This window comes from Triturus cristatus, chromosome 4_1 (assembly GCF_964204655.1).
Source record: "Triturus cristatus chromosome 4_1, aTriCri1.1, whole genome shotgun sequence".
Taxonomy (NCBI): Eukaryota; Metazoa; Chordata; class Amphibia; order Caudata; family Salamandridae; genus Triturus; species Triturus cristatus.
Genome location: NC_140585.1, coordinates 689,807,363 through 689,827,824, shown reverse-complemented (window position 1 = coordinate 689,827,824; position 20,462 = coordinate 689,807,363).

The window sequence follows — 20,462 nt, the reverse complement described above, 5'->3', positions numbered from 1 at the left end:
AATAATATTCTCTAATGGTGGCCTATTGGAGAACACCTCAATTTTCCTCGATGTGTTTCTTTCTAAATAAGTTTTGAACTTACGATCATACTGCAAAGACAGTTCTGACTTTTTGGGCAGGATACATGATGTTCAATGGGAAAAGAGTTATCTAATTATAGCTTTAGATGTATGCTCCCTCTATACACGTGTTGAGAAACAAATGGGGGTAGCAGCATGTATGTGTTTTCTCAAGAGCAGAAATGTTAGCCTATGGGAACACAACAAAATGCTGGAGGAAATGATGCTTTATTGTTTGCAAGAAAATATTTTCCTATTTTAAAAATCCGTTGATCGACAACGATCTGGCACTGCAATGGGCACTTGTTTCGCCCCCAGCCTAGCAAACCTTTTCCTGGGCTGGTGAGAGGAACAAATTGTCTGTACTGATAACTATGAACGGTATACTTATCATTTACCCATCTGGATTAGATATATTGACAACTTGTTTCTGATTTGGGATGGGCTAGAATCTTTGGCTCATGAATTTATTCAAAAGTTGAGGGACAACAATTTAAATTTGAAATTCACCCACAAAATCAGTGCGAATTATTGTGAGTTTTTGGATGTATGCATAACATTTGTTGAAAATAACATCACAACCCACTTATTTTGTAAAGAAAAAGCTGGAAATACCATCTTACATGCGGCCAGTCACGGTCCCGTTCCCTTAGTACAAAGCATTCCGTGTGGGGAAATGCTGCGCGCTCGCCGCATTTGCAGCACCAATGAAAGCTTCCTCACAGAACAGCAAAACATGATAACACTCTTTAAGAGCAGAGGCTGCAATGACAAGATCTTGGAAAAAGCCCACAATAAGATCAGAAGTAAGACACAGAGGGAGCAACTGTTTAGTTTGCCAGTCAGAAATTACCCGAGTCAGATTTAGGATGTCACTCAAGTCCAGAGAATGATAACTACCTTCAGTAGATAAGCAAGGACATTAAGAATAGCTATGAAAGCCCATTGGAATCTCCTAGTGGCTGACCCAATAATAGGCAAACAAATAGGTGGTTCACCACAACTAATATACAAAAGATGCAAATCACTGAGAGCTCGCTTTGTGCACAGTTACCCCCAGGATACCACCACTACTCAGTGACTAAGAGCACCTAAGGGATTTACAACATGCAGCTCATGCAAAGCCTGCAGGAATGGTAAAAACACTAAAACATACCAGACAGGAGCTGGTGTCACCAAAAACGTCATTCAATCCATTAACTGCAACAGAGATTTCTCAGTCTACGTGCTGCAGTGCCCATGTGGCCTCCAGTACGTAGGCAGTACTAAACTTCCATTAAAAGTAAGAATTTTGCAACATCATCATGCAATATCCAACCAGGATTTTAATTAGCCACGTTGTTCGGCATTTTGGCGATATATTCATAAAAGTAACAACACCCTTTTACAACTCTTTGGAATTGACAGAATTCCGCCACATATTCGTGGGGGGAATAGAGAGAGGAATCTTCAAATCTGTGAGTCAAGACATATAATTGACCTAAACTCCAAAACTCCCAAAGGATTGAATAGTGAAGAGGAGCTTGCGACACATATTGGCTGCTAATCCTCTAGATTGAATCAGTTAGTTTTAAACACATTTTTGTTTCTCATTTTAATTTTTTGTCATTCTATCACCTTTTAATGCAAGGAAAAAACTTTTCCTGAGTCACAACTTTCTGCCCCTGACATGAACCCAGTCAGTTATGGTGGCTCACATACTGATGTAATTGGGTTTACCATTATGAAGATTCATTTCAAGGGGAGAGAGACCAGCAGGAAGATTTATGTCACCAAACGTGGTGATAATCTTCTTGGGTGGAGACATCAGAGAGACTTGGGGATAATCCTCAACCCGAATGCTTGTTATCCATCTGAGCAAGTCATGTTGGTTGACCAATCACTGACCTCTAGTAAGTTTTTTGAGGAGTTCCCTCAAGTCTTCTCTGACAACATTGGTCTTCTCAAAAACTTTGAACACCACATTGTGCTTAAAAAGAATGAAATGCCTGTGGTACAAAGGGTTAGGAATGTTTCCAACATGATGCTTGAACCTCTCAGAGACGGACCCAAGAGACTGGTATTTCTGGGTGTGATTGAGGAAACCGAATCCTCTGAACGGTTTGCCCCAGTGGTTTTGGCCCACAAGGATGGAGGGAAAAGCATTAGGATGTGTGTGGACTTGAGGAGTCTAAACAAATGGATTTGGGTTGATCGCCAACACCTTCCAAACATCTCTGAGTCTATTAACATGCTTGACGGTGCTAAAGTTTTCAGCGTGTTCGACTTATCCTCAGCTTACTACCTGGTACCCCTCCATCCAGAGTCCAAACATTTAACATCTCTTGTGACACAACTGGGGGCTTTCCGTTTTTATCAGAATGCCATTTGGGGTTAGCCTCTGTGGCTGCCTGCTTTCAATGCATCATTAAAATGACCCTAGGCGATGTTTCCAACATAATGTTCTTACAGGATGACATTTTGGTCTACGGGAAAAGTGATTTGGAGCATAACACAATTTTGAGAACTGTCTTACAAAGACTATCTGAGAAAGGTTTCACTGTGAATAGACTGAAATGTAAGATTGGTGTGTCCTCCGTCACTTATTTGGGACATGTTATCTCTGGGGAGGGTATCCGTCCAAAACTGGATCTGGCTAAGAGTATTGTGGATGCTCCTGCCCCAACTGATAAAGAATAGGTCAGGTCCTTTCTTGGCCTAGCCGAGTTTTACTCTAAGTTTGTTCAACGTTTTGCCTCCACTGTTGAACCCATCAGGGCCCTTCTAAGGAAAGGAACACATTTTGTCTGGTCACCAGAATGTGTTTTAGCTTTTAATTCTATTAACCAGGCAATTGGTAACATGCCTGCACTTGGTCACTTTGATTCAAAAAGGACAACTTTCCTAACCACTGATGCTAGCTTGTGTGGCTTTGGGGCGGTGCTTTCCCAAATCGATGGAGGTGAGGAAATGGTGGGTGCATTCCCCTCAAGAGCATTGGAGAAACCAGAGCAGCAGTATTTGTGCATCGAAAGAGAGGCTTTGGCTATTGTTTGGGCAATTAAACATTTTAAGTTTTACCTTTGGGGCATTTCCTTTTGTGATAGGTCTGATCATCGCCCCTTGGTTCAGGTTTTCCCATGGGCGGAGAGTGAAAGATTCACCCCTAGATTTAAGCGTTGGAGTGAGAGGCTGGAAGATAACAATTTTCAAGTGCAGTATCCTGGGGTCTGCCAATAAGGTAGTAGATTACCTATTGAGACTCCCCTTTGACTGTTGTAGTGATACTTTGGACTGTGATTCAGTTAGTGTTTGCTGGGTCAAGGAGCCTGCCATTCAAGATCTAGAATGGGAGCATGCCTTGTTGTTATAGGCCTTTGTTGTTAAAGGGTGGCCTGACAGCAAGAGATTTGATTCTGACTTATTATCTTTCTGGTCCATCAGAAATGGGCAACTCATGCGAGGTGAGAGAGTGATACCTCCTATTACCTTGAGAATTAAACTGGTGAATCATGTTATTGAGGGGCATTTAGGGAGAAATCTCACAAAATCTCATCTCTGTGAAAGGTATTGGGGGCCTAGGATGGATAGCCATGTTGAGGAAGTGGTTAAGGAGTGTTATCAGTGTGCCTCCAGTGATAAATCCGAAGCACTATCCTTATGCGAGAATTCAAATCCATCTATCTGACTGCGACCCGTACCGGAATTCACTTAATTCCTGGGACCGCATCGACCGCCACACATGACTGGTACGGTAAGACAGACAGTGGCAATTTGATACCGATCTCCTGTTGTTTTAATTTATGGCTGTAATCGCCTAGACGTGACTTCTCTGCTACAGCAGGAAGAAACATCCACACATGTCAATAACCTTTGATTTCTTTCCCTTTCACTCACGCCTGCGCCTATTTTTGCAGTCCGGATTTTTCAGCCTGAACATTCACTCCCGCCTGCGCTTGTCCTCATAAAGGTCCTTAGTATTTTTCGGTCCGGATTTTGAGCCTGAGCACTCGCACCACATTTTAAGCAATTATCTTCCCTTTCACTCCCGCCTGCTTGTCCCTAAAACGCTCCTTACTTATTCGGTCCTGATTTATAGCCTGAGCACTTACACCACATTTTAGGCGTAGGCATAATGCATTATCGCCCTATAACGTGAGACATGCACTATATTAAGAGATTTGTTGCTGGTGTTTTTGTTTTGTCCAATGATCGTCTGACTCACGTCTCTTCACCTCTTATTAGAGTTTATCTCAGTTTCAGCGCAATCATTCCTCCCTCCACTTACTTAAACGTGCATATATGATCAATTGTCCTCTTTTATATCTGTTGCTTACATTTGTCCTACTATGCTTTCTGTTCTAGGGACTGGATTACCAGCGGAGATTACCTGGTAAGCAAAATGCCCTCCATTTTTCTATATAACTTTCCTTCACATCATTTAATGATAGTTGTATATCAATGCATAGCTAACAGATGTTTCGTCAACCGTTCAAGCGGTTACATAACTCATGCACACAGCATTATTTGGTTGTAACAGGTCTTTATAATAGACATGCTATAATATTTATAATGCTTAGTATAGTGATGTAAGGCAGCAAGGCAAATAGGCAACTCTTATTACTGGCCTCTGCCATATGCATCAAATACTAAACATGGTAATGCTTTGCACTCTCCCTTGAAGTAAAAATGTCCTATCCCTATGACGCACAATAACACTCATAAGCTGCTATGCACTTTTCAATGCGTTAAATCAAGTGTATTTTTTCTTTGAAAGTACGTCATGCATTTGTCTTTGAATGTACACCATTTATGATGAGATTACAACGAAGAGACTATACCGCGCTAGACCATTCAGTCCTCATGATTTAAAGGGTCAATGTGAATAATGAAATAAGAATAATTTGCTGGTGTTTTTCTAATGCTTTTGTTTTTTTGCCCTTGCTTATCCTTCTCTCTGTTTGTTGCTCTCTTCCATTCTCCCTCTCTTTGACTTTCTGTGATTCCTTCACTGACTTTTCCTGCTTTTTCCTTTACCTTTCCACTTTCTCTGGTCTCTCTCCCTTAATCACCATAACCTTACTGTGCTATATTCTCACTGCTTCGCACACCTTATCACCATTCCCCGTCCTATGTCTACATGATGTCTACACAGCCTTGAGAAAGCCCACGGCCGTCGGGCCACACGGGCGAAACACGTGTTGGCTGTCCTTTGTTTCATGTGTGAAAATTTGGAATAAACACACCATGTTTGGAAACGATCATTGGATTCTGGAAATTATTCCATTTACGAAAAACTCATTAAGAAGGCACTGTCCTGGGGGGCGTGGCTAGGCGCCCGTAGGAGATGGCGGCGTCCGGGTGACGGCTCCGTCCGAACCGGAGGATACCGGCGGTTCGCGTACCTGTTTCCAGTAACGGAGGGAAGCCCTTCGCACCGGAAGATGCCAGGATCACTTTCATTCCCCTTTCGTTCCTAAGGCACAGCTATTTTGGACTCTACAGCCCATTTTACCTCTGGTCGCGGCTTGTCATCGGCCGCGACCGCCATTTTGTTTATTTTTGCCCGCGAACGCTTCAGCAGCGCGTTTTAGCGCGCATGGGATTCCTGGATGCCTCGTTCGCACTCAAATGACCCCAGCACCCTCTGAGGCACAAATGTGGCGGATTAACATTCTAAGGTGACCTCTCTTTATTTTTCTTTTGTAAGGGTGACCTTTTTCATGGTTTTGACTGGAATTTTTTGGCTCTCCTCATGCACGGCGGCCATTTTATGACTTCAGTCTTTGATACTTACGTCTACAGTTTTTTATCTGGCACACCTCTACGTTAATCTGTCCTTTGGAGCTTTTTTAGTCGAACGCTGAGATCACCTTGCATGTTTTGACTGGAATTTCCACCTCTCCTCATGAAAGGCGGCCATTCTTAGGACTCGAGTCTCCAACATCTATGAGTCCAATTTTTCGGCCTGGCATATTTCTGTATTAATCTGCTTTCTGGTCCTTTTTGAGTCGGGCAATAGGATATCTTAAGACCTCACGCTCCATAGGCGTGCTGATGGCGGATTGCTCCAGTAGAGTTCAGAAGCGTAATTTCATTAAAAATTCCAAGTTATTCACGGCACTAGCCCATTTGGAAGCTTCAACTGAGATGACGTCGACTGCGGACACCTCCTCACAATCTTCAGCAAAAGCGAACTCTAAGAGGTTAAAAAAGGACCCTCCTTCGCCTCCTAAGTCCTCTTCACCCATCTCTACGGAGTTACTTCTCGAAGAGATACGGGCCTTGCGCCCTTACATGGAAGAGACTAATGCTAAGTTGCAGATTCTCACTGACAATTGGGCTTCGATGGATGAAAGAGTATCGTTGGTGGAGCGTGACGTCTCCTCTCTTCAGGACTCTGCGACCAAGGTCTCCCACATGCACACGCAGATTTCCTCTCTTCAGAAGCAGGTGGAGGACCTTGAAAATCGCAACAGACGCAACAATCTCCGTATTTACGGCTTGGTGGAGGGTTGTGAGGGAAATGATCCCATCAGTTTCTTCAAGTCCTTTCTCCCGAAGCTTCTTCACCTTCCTGAAGACACCTCACTAAATATCCAACGTGCCCACAGGCTTGGTCGAGCTTCCTCCTCTCCTTCCACGTCAACGAAGCCTAGAGGTGTAATAATGTACTTTCTAGAGTACACAGACTTGTTGAAAGTCCTCTTAGCCGCCAAAGCCTCTCCTCGCCTCACATGGTCAGGCTCCACTTTGTTCTTTGCGCAGGATTATGCCAGGACCACTGCAAACCGTCGTAAAGCCTTCCTTGATATGAGACCTGACCTTCGCTCCATTGGCGCCAGATATGGGCTTTTTCATCCTTGTCTATTTAAGGTCACTCATAATAACAAGACTACGACATATGAGGATCCAGCGCGACTTCGAAGCTTCCTGAACTCCTGTGGTCAACATGACATGGAGATAGCTGGTCCCTCTTCCCACCCACCATGACTTGTTTTTGTAGTTCCAATTTGATCCTCTAATTTGTTCTGCTTTAATGCCTTCATTTTTGCAGGTTCTTCAGACTGTATGACTTCTAGTTAAGATTGTATTTCTCATTTTATCGTCTGATAGTGTTGTTCTAGCTCCTCAGTTGGTCATATGTTTCTTTTTTATCTTCGTTGTGTTCGAGTTTCTAACCATGTTCTTTTTCTCCCTTCACAGATCATTGTTTTGCGTTCCGTTGTGTTATCTCTGGTTGGACGTCTCCCTCATCCCGAATGCCCTGCCTCTCCCAGTTGGCCCTACCTCCCTCCCCTCATCTCCACATGTGTTTCCGTTTGTTCCCAGTTCCTGATTGTATTTTTCCCATCCTACCCCTCGTAAGTACTCTTCATTCCTTATTTACCATGTTTTTTTGCGTTCTATATTTTCTTATCTCACCTTTCCCCTCGTTGCTTTCAGATTTATTGGTGTCATTACCTTTTCCATGGTTCTTCTCCACTTCTCTTTCGCCATTCTCTCTTCTCCCCATTGTATACTGGCTCTCTTGCTTGTATTCATCTCCCTTTACCTATTTGATTCTCCCTTGGACCTTACTCATCAATATCTTTAAGAATTACTGTTTCTTCTTATCATATATTTTCTTGGCTCTTTCCTATTTTTATGGCTTCGCTGGTTCCTCTCTCATTTTTTCCTCTACCCCTGTTCCATCACGTTGGTTCTCACCTCATTCTCTTTTTCTCTTGTGCCCTTGCTCGCTGCGAGGCATTTCCTTGCTGTCCTACCTTCCAATTGATCCACTTTTTGATTAATCCTTAATGTCAGTTCGAATTGTTTCCTGGAATGTTAAAGGTCTGCATTCTCCTATCAAGAGACAAAAAATCCTCTCTCATTTAGCCAAATTGAATGTAGACATTGCCTTTTTACAAGAAACCCATATGTCTGACGCTGAGGCTGCTAAACTTAAGAGAGGTTGGGTGGGTGCTGTATTCTCATCTCCGGGTGATGGTAAGAGAAACGGTGTGGTTGTATTAGTTCGCAAATCTTTTGCTCATTTGCTCTTGACTTCTGAATCAGATCCTGAAGGTAGATGGTTGTACGTCAAACTCTCCTCAAAGGGCGCCCCTCTCTCCCTCCTTAATATCTACGCCCCTACTGGTGGTGATCAGATTTTTTGGCGTGCAATGGCCTCCCGCATCACTGAATATATTGATGATAATTTTATTTTAGCAAGTGATTGTAACCTTCCCTTTGATCCTTTTTTAGACAGAAACTCCAAGGTACCTTTTGTTCCTAATAAATCTCACAAGCTTTTCGCTCAAGCGATATCCCAACATAAACTCATTGATGCTTGGCGTCTCTGCAATCCTACCTCTAAAGAATTCACCTTCTACTCCCCGACTCACCATTCTCAGTCGCGTATTGACTATATTTTCCTTTCCCACCATATGTCCCAATCCCTAACCCACGCTGATATAGGCCCCATCTTATTTTCTGACCATGCCCCCGTTTTGATAAACATTGACATCTTACCCAAGTCCACTGGACCAAAGAGATGGCGCTTTAACAACACTTTACTCCTCGACCCCAAATTCTCCGCCTCCTTTGTAGATTTCACCACAGAATTTTTCACCATTAATGACACACCCACTGTACCTAACCACGTTGTTTGGGACGCCTATAAAGCAGCAGCTAGAGGTTTTATTATCAGCTTTGTGGCTACTAAACGCAAGAATGCCCGTAAACGCACCAGTGACCTCCTTTGTACGATTAAAAAGCTAGAGCATTCTTTCTATACATCCCATTCGCAAGAAAGTCTGACCGCTCTCATTGCTGCTAAGATGCAACTTAACAAACAATCCACTGAGGATGCTTCATTGTATTTGTTGAAATCCAGTTCAAAATTCTATGGTGGTAAAAATAAGGCGGGGAAGGTCTTAGCCAATTATTTAAAAGTCAAACAAAACAAACTGAATATTGAATCTGTCTATGATGCTAATTCTGTTTTAAAGCATACAGATGTTGATATTTTAGAGCAATTCTCCCAGTTTTATTCCAAACTCTATTCTTCTGAGACGCACCCCACTGCTCATTCTCTTGCTACTTTCTTTGCCACCATCCAACCACCTTCCAATTTCCCTGTTGATTTATCCGCCCTTGAATCACCAATCTCCGGTGATGAATTACTCACAGCACTTCAGTCACTCAAGAAGGATAAGGCCCCTGGGCCAGACGGATTCACAGTTGAATTTTATCTGCATTTCTCCAAATTGTTGTTGCCCAGACTCCACTCCCTTATTGATTCCTTCATATTAAATGGTTCTTCCTCAGGTACATTCTCAGACGCCCACATTTGTATTATACCCAAAGAAGGCAAAGACACCCAGCATTGTAAGAATTACAGACCAATTTCTTTGGTCAACATTGATTATAAACTGTATGCCAAATCTCTCGCCATTCGATTAGACCCTTATCTTCCTGAACTGCTAGGCCCTGAACAATCTGGCTTCGTTAAAGGTCGCTTCATCACAGATAACACCAGACTTTTGTTTAATGTTCTTTCCAAATCTCCACTGTTCCAACATTCACTAGCAGCCATTGCCCTAGACGCAGAAAAAGCGTTCGATAGGGTGGAGTGGACTTTCCTTTTCTCCGCCCTTAAATGGTTTGGATTTGGCCCACATTTCATCTCTTTTATCTCCTTCCTTTATTCCAGTCCTAGAGCGGCGGTTTGCGCCAATGGTCCAGTTTCCTCTTTTTTCAATCTAGGTAGGGGTGTTCGTCAGGGATGCCCTCTTTCCCCTTTTCTTTTTAATTTGGCCCTGGAACCTTTTCTTTCAAAGCTTCGTCAGAATCCCAACTTACACGGTTTCCAAATCTCCCACACTAATATTAAACTTGCTGCATACGCAGACGATATTCTATTATTCATGTCTAACCCCGCAACTTCTATTCCCGCATTCCTAGTTGAAGTCCATGACTACTCTCAGATTTCAGGTTATAAGCTAAACAATGACAAGTGTGAGATTTTACCCCTTACTCAGTTCACTTTTAAACCGGACTTTATGGCATCCAATTTTACTTGGAGCCCCTCACACATCAAATATCTAGGTCTACACATTACTCCCTCCCTCTCCGACACTGTCTCGCTGTGCCTCAATAAATGCACCCAGAAATTATCCGACCTCACTTCCAGATGGCACCCATTATACCTTTCCTGGTGGGGTCGTCTTGATACGATTAAAATGATGCTCTCCCCGTTAGTCCTTTACACCATCTCCAACATCCCAATTCCTATCCCTGCTAAGTTCTTTAAGAAAATCAACACTATTCTCTCTTCCTTTCTTTGGTCCGGCAAAAAAGCACGTATGTCCCTGCTTAGATTGCAACTCCCCAAATCCGAGGGTGGAGTTAATTTCCCGAATTTTCCCGCTTACCACAAAGCATTCCTTTTGGGCAAGCTTCCCATTGGCTGCAAGACCCTGCTGAGCCGTCCCCCTTATGGGTTATCATTGAGCGACTTTCTTTATCCCCTTTCACTTTTGCTGAATACCTCTCATTCTCGCGTAAGCCTCACTTTTCCTCCATTCCTATCCACAAGTTTACAGCCAAGTTGCTTCTTTCCACCTCTCCAGGCCCCCCTTCCTCTATAGCAGAGTTTCTCAATTCCACTATCTGGCACAACAATAGTATAACCATCAATCGCAAGCCCTTTTATTGGAAAACCTGGAGACAAAGGGGTTTAATCTGGGTATCTCAACTCTTCTCTAATTCTGATTTCTTATCCTTCTCCGTTCTCAGCCAACACTTCCATCTCCCTCGTTCTTTTGCCTGCAAGTATCTTACGCTTAAAAATGCAGTCATGTCCACTTATGCTCTTCTCTCTAACCCCCTCATGCATACTCATCCTCCAAATCATACCTCACAGCTTCATTCCTTCTTGCGCACTCACCCTACAGCCTCCTCAATATACCACTCATTTCATACGATTCTCACACCTAGGCCAAAGTCCAAAGTTGAGGAACAGTGGGAATCTGACCTTGCCATTTCTTGGCCCACCTCCCTTTGGGATAAATTATGGACCAAACTCCGCAAGACATCTAGAGCTGCTTCTCTTACACAAACTCTCTTTTTCATATACAACAGGCTTCTCTTTTCTCCCCAGGTGTTGAATAAGAGATTCTCTTCTACACCGGATCTTTGTTGGTCCTGTTCTGCTCCTAAGGCCACTCTTTTTCACATGCTTTTCTCCTGCACTTTCACGCAAAATTTCTGGACACTAGTTTGGGCCCAAATCAATGCCATATTCCACACTACATCTCCCTTCTCTTTTGTCAATATTTTTTTAGGAAGCCTTTCTCCTTGTTGGGATGACATTGATCTTAATACGCAAATTGTTGACTTGTTGCTAGCTGTTGCTTTCCAGCAAATCACCGTCAACTGGAAAAACTTTACGAATATTTCTTTTAAAGCATGGTGGTACAATGTTTGTTATAATCACAGGCTAGATACTGCTTTTGTGCACCCCCTTAGTTTAGCTGCTAAACGACATGATTTATGGCTTCCTGTAACCTTGTATCTAGATACCTGTGCTAAACGCTCCTCTCATGTTTCACCTATTCAGCAAGAGGTCTCTAAGCCTCCCTGAGTGACATTGCTTTTCATTTGTACTACTCTTGTCATATAAGCTACTTTATTGCTCATTATTACCAGCGCTGCTTTTTGTTACTTAGCCTTAAACTTTTGTTATCCTCTGATTAATTGTATATTTTCATTACCATGTTTTACTTTTCTCCTCTAATTGAAGATATGTTTGTATTCTTTCTCATGTTTTGACACCTTTACTTATCCAATAAAAACCTTTTGAACTAAAAAAAAAAGAAGGCACTGTCCTCTATCAACTACTTAAACTTGTACTCCATAATGGCTTTTGGGTGTAGCCATTTATGAGGCATGTGCCATTATCAAAATGTGGGCCCTGACCACTGTAGCACTAAAGCCCAGAGTCTGCCACCCGTCTCTGTAACCTACTTTAATTAAACATTGCAATGCGTTAATTTATAAAATATAAATTTGATTATAGTTATTGGTGAATTTTTGACTAAAAACAATAGGCTTGCTTTGTATATGTTGAGTCACTCACTGAAAAAATATAGGTTGACGGGACTATATAGCTAACTAAAAATGTCAGTTATAACAGACCATTTTAAACAAACAATACCACTGAAATTCAGCAGTTATACTAGCTCGAGTAACTATCACACTTGTTCTAAAGTATCTGCAAATTACGCCCTCGCCTTGTACTGCTAATTACCTCACTTATTACATTACCTGCTGCTGGAACCTTGCAGTGCAAGTTACATACGCACCCACATGTCACTTCGGCAAAAAAATGTTTCACGTTAAATATATGGATTTGCCCGATACAAGCAGAAAACTCAAACAATACCTCTATACCATCTCAAACGAGACGCTCAGTTTCATAAAAGCAAATAACAGCAGGTAAAGGGGATCCGCCTATGCGCCACAGTAAGGGCACGTGCAGCAAAAACAGGTAACCTCGGTCTAGAATTGTACATAAAACCAAGTGCAAACTGCCAGTTAAACCGGGATGTCTATGCATCCTCACAGTCTGCACTCCGTCCCTTTTGTCTCCTGTGTGGCAAAGATGATTAAAATGACCACTGGGGACAGGTACTCCTTTTGCTTCTGACCTGTGGGTAATGAGTCAGTCAACACCAAAAGCCATTATTCCTCAGAGTGTTGGAAGCGCAAGAGTAGTTAACTCTGATAGCCTTCAGTTTTTTTACACGTGCGGCAGAGGAGATATATACGCCAACTGCACCCAGTCGATGTAATAACCACTGGAAAATATGTTTTGAACTATAGCTCTCAAAGAGCTCTTTCTTTGACATTGTGTTTCTGAAAAAAATGGCTTCCTTTCCAATCACAAGCAGCTGTGATCAACCTCACGTTCTGCCACAAAGAGCTTGTTAAGGACTTGTTTTATTTTTCTCTCAGAGAGGATAAAAGGCGCCGAACCGTGTCTAATAATATAATGTCATGCATATATCTGCAGGTGCGCATCTCGGATGAAAGGTACTTCTTTTAAAAATCTTGCATGTAGCCCAGATGCGTCTGTCATGGAAACAGTTTCAGACGTTGTCATGCCCGCAAAAATGTCGTGCCTGTAATCTTCGTCTTGCTCCTGCGATAAAAAGATCACAGACGACCTGCTTATGCATTATCATACGTTTGCATGTAAACAACTTCCTGACTAGCTCTGAATGACAGCGCAGCTCATAATTTCCACTCAGGAGTGGCATGTACAAATAAAAGAACCAAAGCATGGGAAGTAACATATTTGGGTCTCTTGACTAATGGCAACCCGGCGCTATTGAATTACTGAACTGTGTCTGAGAACTAATGAGAAAAACTTCCCAGGGGAATCTTTATCCGATGCACTCGGAGAGCACCTTGGGGACTTATTCCGTGTCTGTCACCTTTCCCTGTCTCATTGACACTCGGCTTCCTCGCCAGCGTTACACTCTGCAACCATTTCACTTTGCACCTCACGATTAGAATATTAAAAGGAGAGAACTGTACACTACCTGGCCCGGGTCGCCGAGTTGTTTTTGACACTTAAAATATAAATTGTCGCTGAAATATTACAAAGACGGAACCCTCCCACCAGTGCAGAACATCCATAATATGAAAATGACGTTTTTTTTCCTTCTTATTGTACGTCTCACGCAATCTTTCACAAATATTCTTAACAGACCATAACTCACTTGCAGTTGAGTAGTGCGATGGGCTGTCTTCTGATGGGTTCCCTTCACAAATCGGAAATTGCGCACCTGGCCGCACAGAATGGCCCCACCCCTGTCACCCACTGGAGCAGGCTTGCATTAGGTGTCATTTTCAGGTTGTCCGATCTAAATTTCTTTCCTTGTAACATGAGCTAAGACCTGTTTAACTGTGGATATATAGTTACGCCCTGGCGAATCACACTGCTCCAATTATAAGGAGCATTTCCCTTTCTAATTTAAAGTGACATCATCACGTTTGTCGGACTGGAGCGTGATGAGAGAGAGATCAGATTCGAATTATCAAGGGCCTTCAATGCCCGGGTCACACACAGCAAGGCACGCGCATGGCACACCAAAGACATCTGTTTTTGCAGAGAACTTTCGGAAAAGGATATCCAGGCCTCACTTCCTTCAAAGCGTGATGGTTTTAAGAAAAGCAATATAGAGGCACAGACACGTCTATAATGACTTATAAATAAGTCTGCCATTTCATTATACTTAGTGAATAATATGCCCTGATGGATCATTCGAGTTATTTACTGCTTTTTCCTTCATTCAAATGCTACGAATATCGCCCCCCACCCCCTCTTCAAGTATAGCTATGTTTTCCAAGACATAGTTTTGACTCTTGAAATTTGACAAAACACGAAATGAACAGAGCGAGCATTCACGATACTTTGAAGTACTAAGTAACCAAACGTGTGTCCCGAAAGCTGCGTTGATTAATAAACCGAGCGAAGCACCTGCATTCGTTGTTGCTGTTGCTATACTGACCTCTGCAGGCTTTGCATGTTTAGAGCATTGTTTATTTATTGCGTTCTCTTTTCGATTTCCAGTATATTTTAGTGTTAAGATTTGATAGTGCACATACACATATAAAATAACCTGTATGTGTTTCGTCCTTCTTACAAAAACACAGCCACTTTTACTGTATTTCTTTTCATTCCAATACTGTTGTTTATAAAACGCTAAGGACCACTGTAAATGGCAGCAGGGCATGTAACCCAGCTGTAAGAAAGAGACATGCAAGAATCCTATTTAAATTGACCGACCCAACAGCGTACTTTCCATCGTATTTTTTAACAGTATTTTGTAATTGAATGCTAGAAGATTTACGATGTGAAAGAAATCATTATTAAGGTATTTTGTCATTTTTTGAAAAAATTGGTATCACATAAAAAATAAAAGCATCGTAATAATAATAATAATATAGTAATAATAAATAAAAAATCTGAACCATTGGATTTTTATGTTTTTATTAGAAGTAATAGTAGTACTAGGAGAAGCAGCAATAGAATGCAATAGAACAGGAGTCTCCAAGCTTTTCTTTGATGAGAGCTACTTCTGATCAGTGAAATTTGTTGTGAGCTACTGAAGGCCAAGTAACTTGCGCATTGTTAACAGACACCGCCTGACTTTAAAACTAATGTCCATGAAGCCCAATACTATGAGTTTGAACACAATTCTGTGACTAAGGGTACTATGATAGGACTGCCATGTGCATCAGTGAGTGCATGGTTTGTGGGGGTGTTGGGACAGGTGTGTGAATGAATGAGCTTTGTGTGTATGGGTGGCTGAAAGCCAGTGTCATATGTACTTGTAGCACAGGACATACCTTTAACCATAAGTGACATAATTACACTTATAACGCAAACATAGGACCATTTTTTTTTTAAATGGGTGAAATTTAAGAAAATAAAAATGTTCTGCTAAAATGTTCCGAATAAGGAACATGTTTCAGCAGTTGATGGAACACTTTTCTTTAAATGTTTGACATTTAGAAAAAAATAGCTGTATTTTTCAGTTATAAATATGGCAGCTTGTCTACCAGCCACTGGGAGCAAGATGCCTGCTGTGTGTAACTGCAACACTTTGAAATGGGGGAAAATTCAACTGAAGAGTTAACTTTACGTTTATATACATTACATATAACTAATCATTTTAATTTTCTCCCATGACAAAGTGTGTTTAGAAACTGTAGGCATATCATTCCCAGTGGCCTTTATACATAGTGTGATATTTGTAACAGGAAAATACAGTCACTTGTTTAAATGTGAGAAATAGAAAAAAAAGAAACATGCTTTATAAAACATTAGGACTTAATTAGCTGTATTTAAAGTACAGAAAAAAATATAAGGGCAATATTTTATTGAAATATTTTTCTTCACTTTAAATTTCTCCCATTTAAAAAAAAGCCTGTATTTTTTAGTTAGAAACAATGCACTATGTCTAGCAGCCACTAAGAGCAAGATGCCTGCAGTTTGTAAAAGTCACACTATAAAAAAAACCATTAAAATAAAGAACTATCCTAATCATTAAGTTAACTCTTCATTTTCTTTTTCTCCCTTCTAAAATAAGCCAGAAACATTATTTTTTCTCATGCTCCAATATTGAGTTGAGAATTACTTTTATTTAAGAGTTAAATACCTCAGTGTTTCAGTTCTGAACCTCTGCAACCCATATAGGTCATAAATGGAGTGGAGCATGCTCATTACCAGGCTCTACTCTCTTCAGCCTGATAATAATCTAAAATAAACATAGACTTTCCTTAACTTTAAAAGACTAACACACCACTTATTAATTGCAGTTCTTAGTTAAAAAGGAACTCAAGGCTGGGGGCTACTCTAAAGGATTCTGCAAGCTACTGGCAGCTTGTGATCAACTGGTTGGAGACATCTGCAATAAAAGAATTATGAAAACATATCTAAATAATTATTAATTCCACATCATAGACCTCTTATTGTATAATTAAACAATCATTTCTCAATTTACTGAAAACCTTCCCAGAGTGCTTCATTTAAAATCACACAAGCCTCCCACTGCTACAGGTGTCTTGCCTCTCTTAACCACTTGTCTATAGAGATAGGGACTCCTCCCCACTATAGTTGCTGGGATAGGGTTTCCCTTTTACTGGGAGCACATGGCTTTGGACATGAATGATTTTACCTCCTGATAGCCCCATTTTGAATTGCATCTCATCTTCAAATGGAGCAGCTGTAAAAGCTGACATCTTGTGATATAAACTACATTTTCACCTCTCGGATTGTTAATCTCTGCTAAGTGGCCACTGGTAACAGCACGTCAGACTTTCAGCTCCTGGAGACAGCCCTAGTGTCCTTAAGTAATAGTGTTAATAATAGCCAAAGAGTGCTATGTATTCAGTCTCTGGAGAAGAGTCACCTGGTAAACCAGTTCAAATCCACTCTGCTCTCAGACATTTGGAAAACTACTTTTTCACAAATGTTTCATCACTAACTATAGTTTAAACAAGTGAACAATGACTGATCAAACGTTTTTATTTTACGAGATGAAGATACAGTAAATTGTTCATAACTCTGCCTATTCATGGAACATGTACATTTACATAATCAATGACAAACAGCTTTTTGTATGTGTTTACTGAGGGGACATATGTTTCATTAATATCAAGAATGCCCAAATTTTATGGTTCAGTGACTTAATATCGAGAGACAAAATATCGACTACACAAAATATCGACGACAAAATATAGAAGGACAGAATATCAACTCCTTATCTACAAACAGGTTAGTACTAAAATATCGATTCCAAAATATAGAATGTTAAAATATAGTTAGCTAAAATATCGAATTTTTTAAATGTATTAAAAATAATATAAAAGTAATTAAATATTAAAAGCAATTAAATAAAACATACATAATATATTATAAATAAGCTTAAAATGTAAACATAATAAAATAAATGTAAAAAAAGTAGAGATTTTGTTGGATAGTGAGAGCGTAAAAATTACTATTCCCACTCCAGTGAGTGCAACAGTAGGGAAAGCATTGGATAGCGTAGAGGTAAAAATTACTATTCCCACTCCAGTGAGTGCAACAGTAGGGAAAACGTTGGATAGCGTAGGGGCAAAAATTACTATTCCCACTCCAAAGAGTGCAACAGTAGGGAAAGCGTTGGATAGCGGGAGGATAAAAATTACTATTCCCACTCCAGTGAGTGCAATAGTAGGGAAAGCGTTGGATAGCATAGGGATAAAAATTACTATTCCCACTCCAGTGAGTGCAACAGTAGGGAACACTTTGGATAGCGTAGGGGTAAAAATGACTATTCCCACTCCAAAGAGTGCAACAGTAGGGAAAGCGTTGGATAGCGGGAGGATAAGAATTACTATTCCCACTCCAGTGAGTGCAACAGTAGGGAAAGCGTTGGATAGCGTAGGGGTAAAAATGACTATTCCCACTCCAGTGAGTGCAACAGTAGGGAAAACGTTGGAAAGCGTAGGGGTAAAAATGACTATTCCCACTCCAAAGAGTGCAACTGTAGGGAAAACGTTGGATAGCGTAGGGGTAAAATTTACTATTCCCACTCCAAAGAGTGCAACAGTAGGGAAAGCGTTGGATAGCGGGAGGATAAAATTTACTATTCCCACTCCAGAGAGTGCAACAGTAGGGAAAGCGTTGGATAGCAAGAAGGGAAAAATTACTATTCCCACTCCAGTGAGTGCAACAGTAGGGAAAGAGTTGGATAGCGAGAGAGTAAAAAATACTATTCCCACTCCTGAGAGTGCAAAAGTAGGGAAAGTAATGATTTATTTTTAAAATAAGATTACATTAATTATCAATACCAATAAAAAGTTAATTAAAAATAATTACCAATTAATAACAATTAATTACCATTGAAAAAATAAATTAGCAATTAATAATAATTAATTACCAATTAATACAAATTAATTACCAATTAATAATTAATTATCAATTATCAATACACATAAATAAAAATATTATTATTTACTTTATTACAATTAATTTACTTCCCAACCAATTCCCCTATCAACCCACAAGCCACTCCCAATAATAAAAAATACAATTAACATTATTATCAATTAATAAATTAATAACAATAATTTTGCAATTAATAAACATTAATTAGCAATTCATACAACTTATTTACCCATTAATACAAATTATTAACCAATTAATAATTAATTACCAAAAAATTATCAATACACATAAAGAAATATATAATTATTTACTTTATTACAATTAAATTACTTCCCACACAATTCTCCTACAAACCCACAACCCGCTCTTAATAATAAAAAATACAATTAACCTAATAATCAATTAATCAATTAATATAAATTAATTACCAATTAATAATTAATTATCAATCAATTAATTATCAAAACAAAACTTATAAATATAATTAATATTTAATTAACCATAATTAAATTACTTCCCACCCTATTCCCCTATAAACCCACAACCCGCTGCGGAATTAAATTACGCAAAAATTAAATTACAGAACATTCATTAGTTTAAATAAATTAAACATACATTACAAAAATAATACATACTTTTTACACATATACTACCATACATAACACTAAAAAAAATTCGATATTATAGATATCTATATTTTTTAATTTGATATTATAGTAATCTATATTTTAACATTCGATATTATGGAATTCTATATTTTTAAATTCTATATTATGGAAATTGATATTTCGTACCCCAATTTCGATATTCTGACCTATCTATATTTTGATAATGCGACATTCTGTCCACTCTATATTTTCACTTAGATATTCTGGGCAGTCGATATTTTGGAATCGATATTTAGGGTGTTCACCAAATTTTATATATTAAGCTCCCTGCCCAGCGTTGTCACAAGTCACACCAATGTGTGACTTAGCTTATATATACAGGTAGGTTTTCCTACATGGAAAACCCCTGTTATTTACCATGCTACACGGTGGTACTTTTAAACTGCAGCCAGCCAGAGCACAATTGTGCCACCTGTGGTATGCACTTTGGGTGTTGTAAATACACACTGCAGCCCACATGCAACATTTGGGTCTTTCCATTGGTATGCTTTCTGCAACAAATGCCATGGCCTTACTGGAACGATAAGTAAGTCAGTTTGCTAAAGCCAATGTAATGTAGAGGCTTTAGCAGGAAAGCACATATATGTTGAACAGTGATGGCTGGTAATTTTACCAGGGAGGGAGCGAGAGCCACACACTCACACATACACACTCACTCACACCCATGCCTTCACACATGCGCACAAACACATGCCCATTCACAACACTCACTCACAAATACACATGCATTCATACATACACGCATGGACCAAACATAAAAAATCAGAAAACTTACCTTTGCTGTAACGAGGTAAAGCCTTGCAAGTCCCAGGAGGACTGGGACTCATGCCCCCCCCCCCCATTGGCTGAGCTAAATTCTAATAAGCAAAATGTAAAAAAGCAAAGAAAAATTAGAAAGCCAAACTACTGAACTGGTGTTTTCACTCACCCACTCTGTATTTTTCCAACACCAGGACCTTAACAGCAAGCAGCGATGAGGGAAGGTGTGTGGAAATGGATCAGGCATTGAGGGGATCAGTGACATATGACCTCGGTCTATGTATGCACAGCAAATGTGATGATATATACACGAGTTACAGGACTGTTTACAAAAGTTCAGCTCAGAGCGAGTGAAAGCACAAGCACTTGTGTAAACTACAAATTAACACAGAAAAAACAGATTTGATCAACCACACTAGGGAGTGTGACTGAAAAAATAAAAAGAAATGTGGGGTTGTACGTAACAAGATATATTTAACATATTAAAACATTAAGCATGTTCT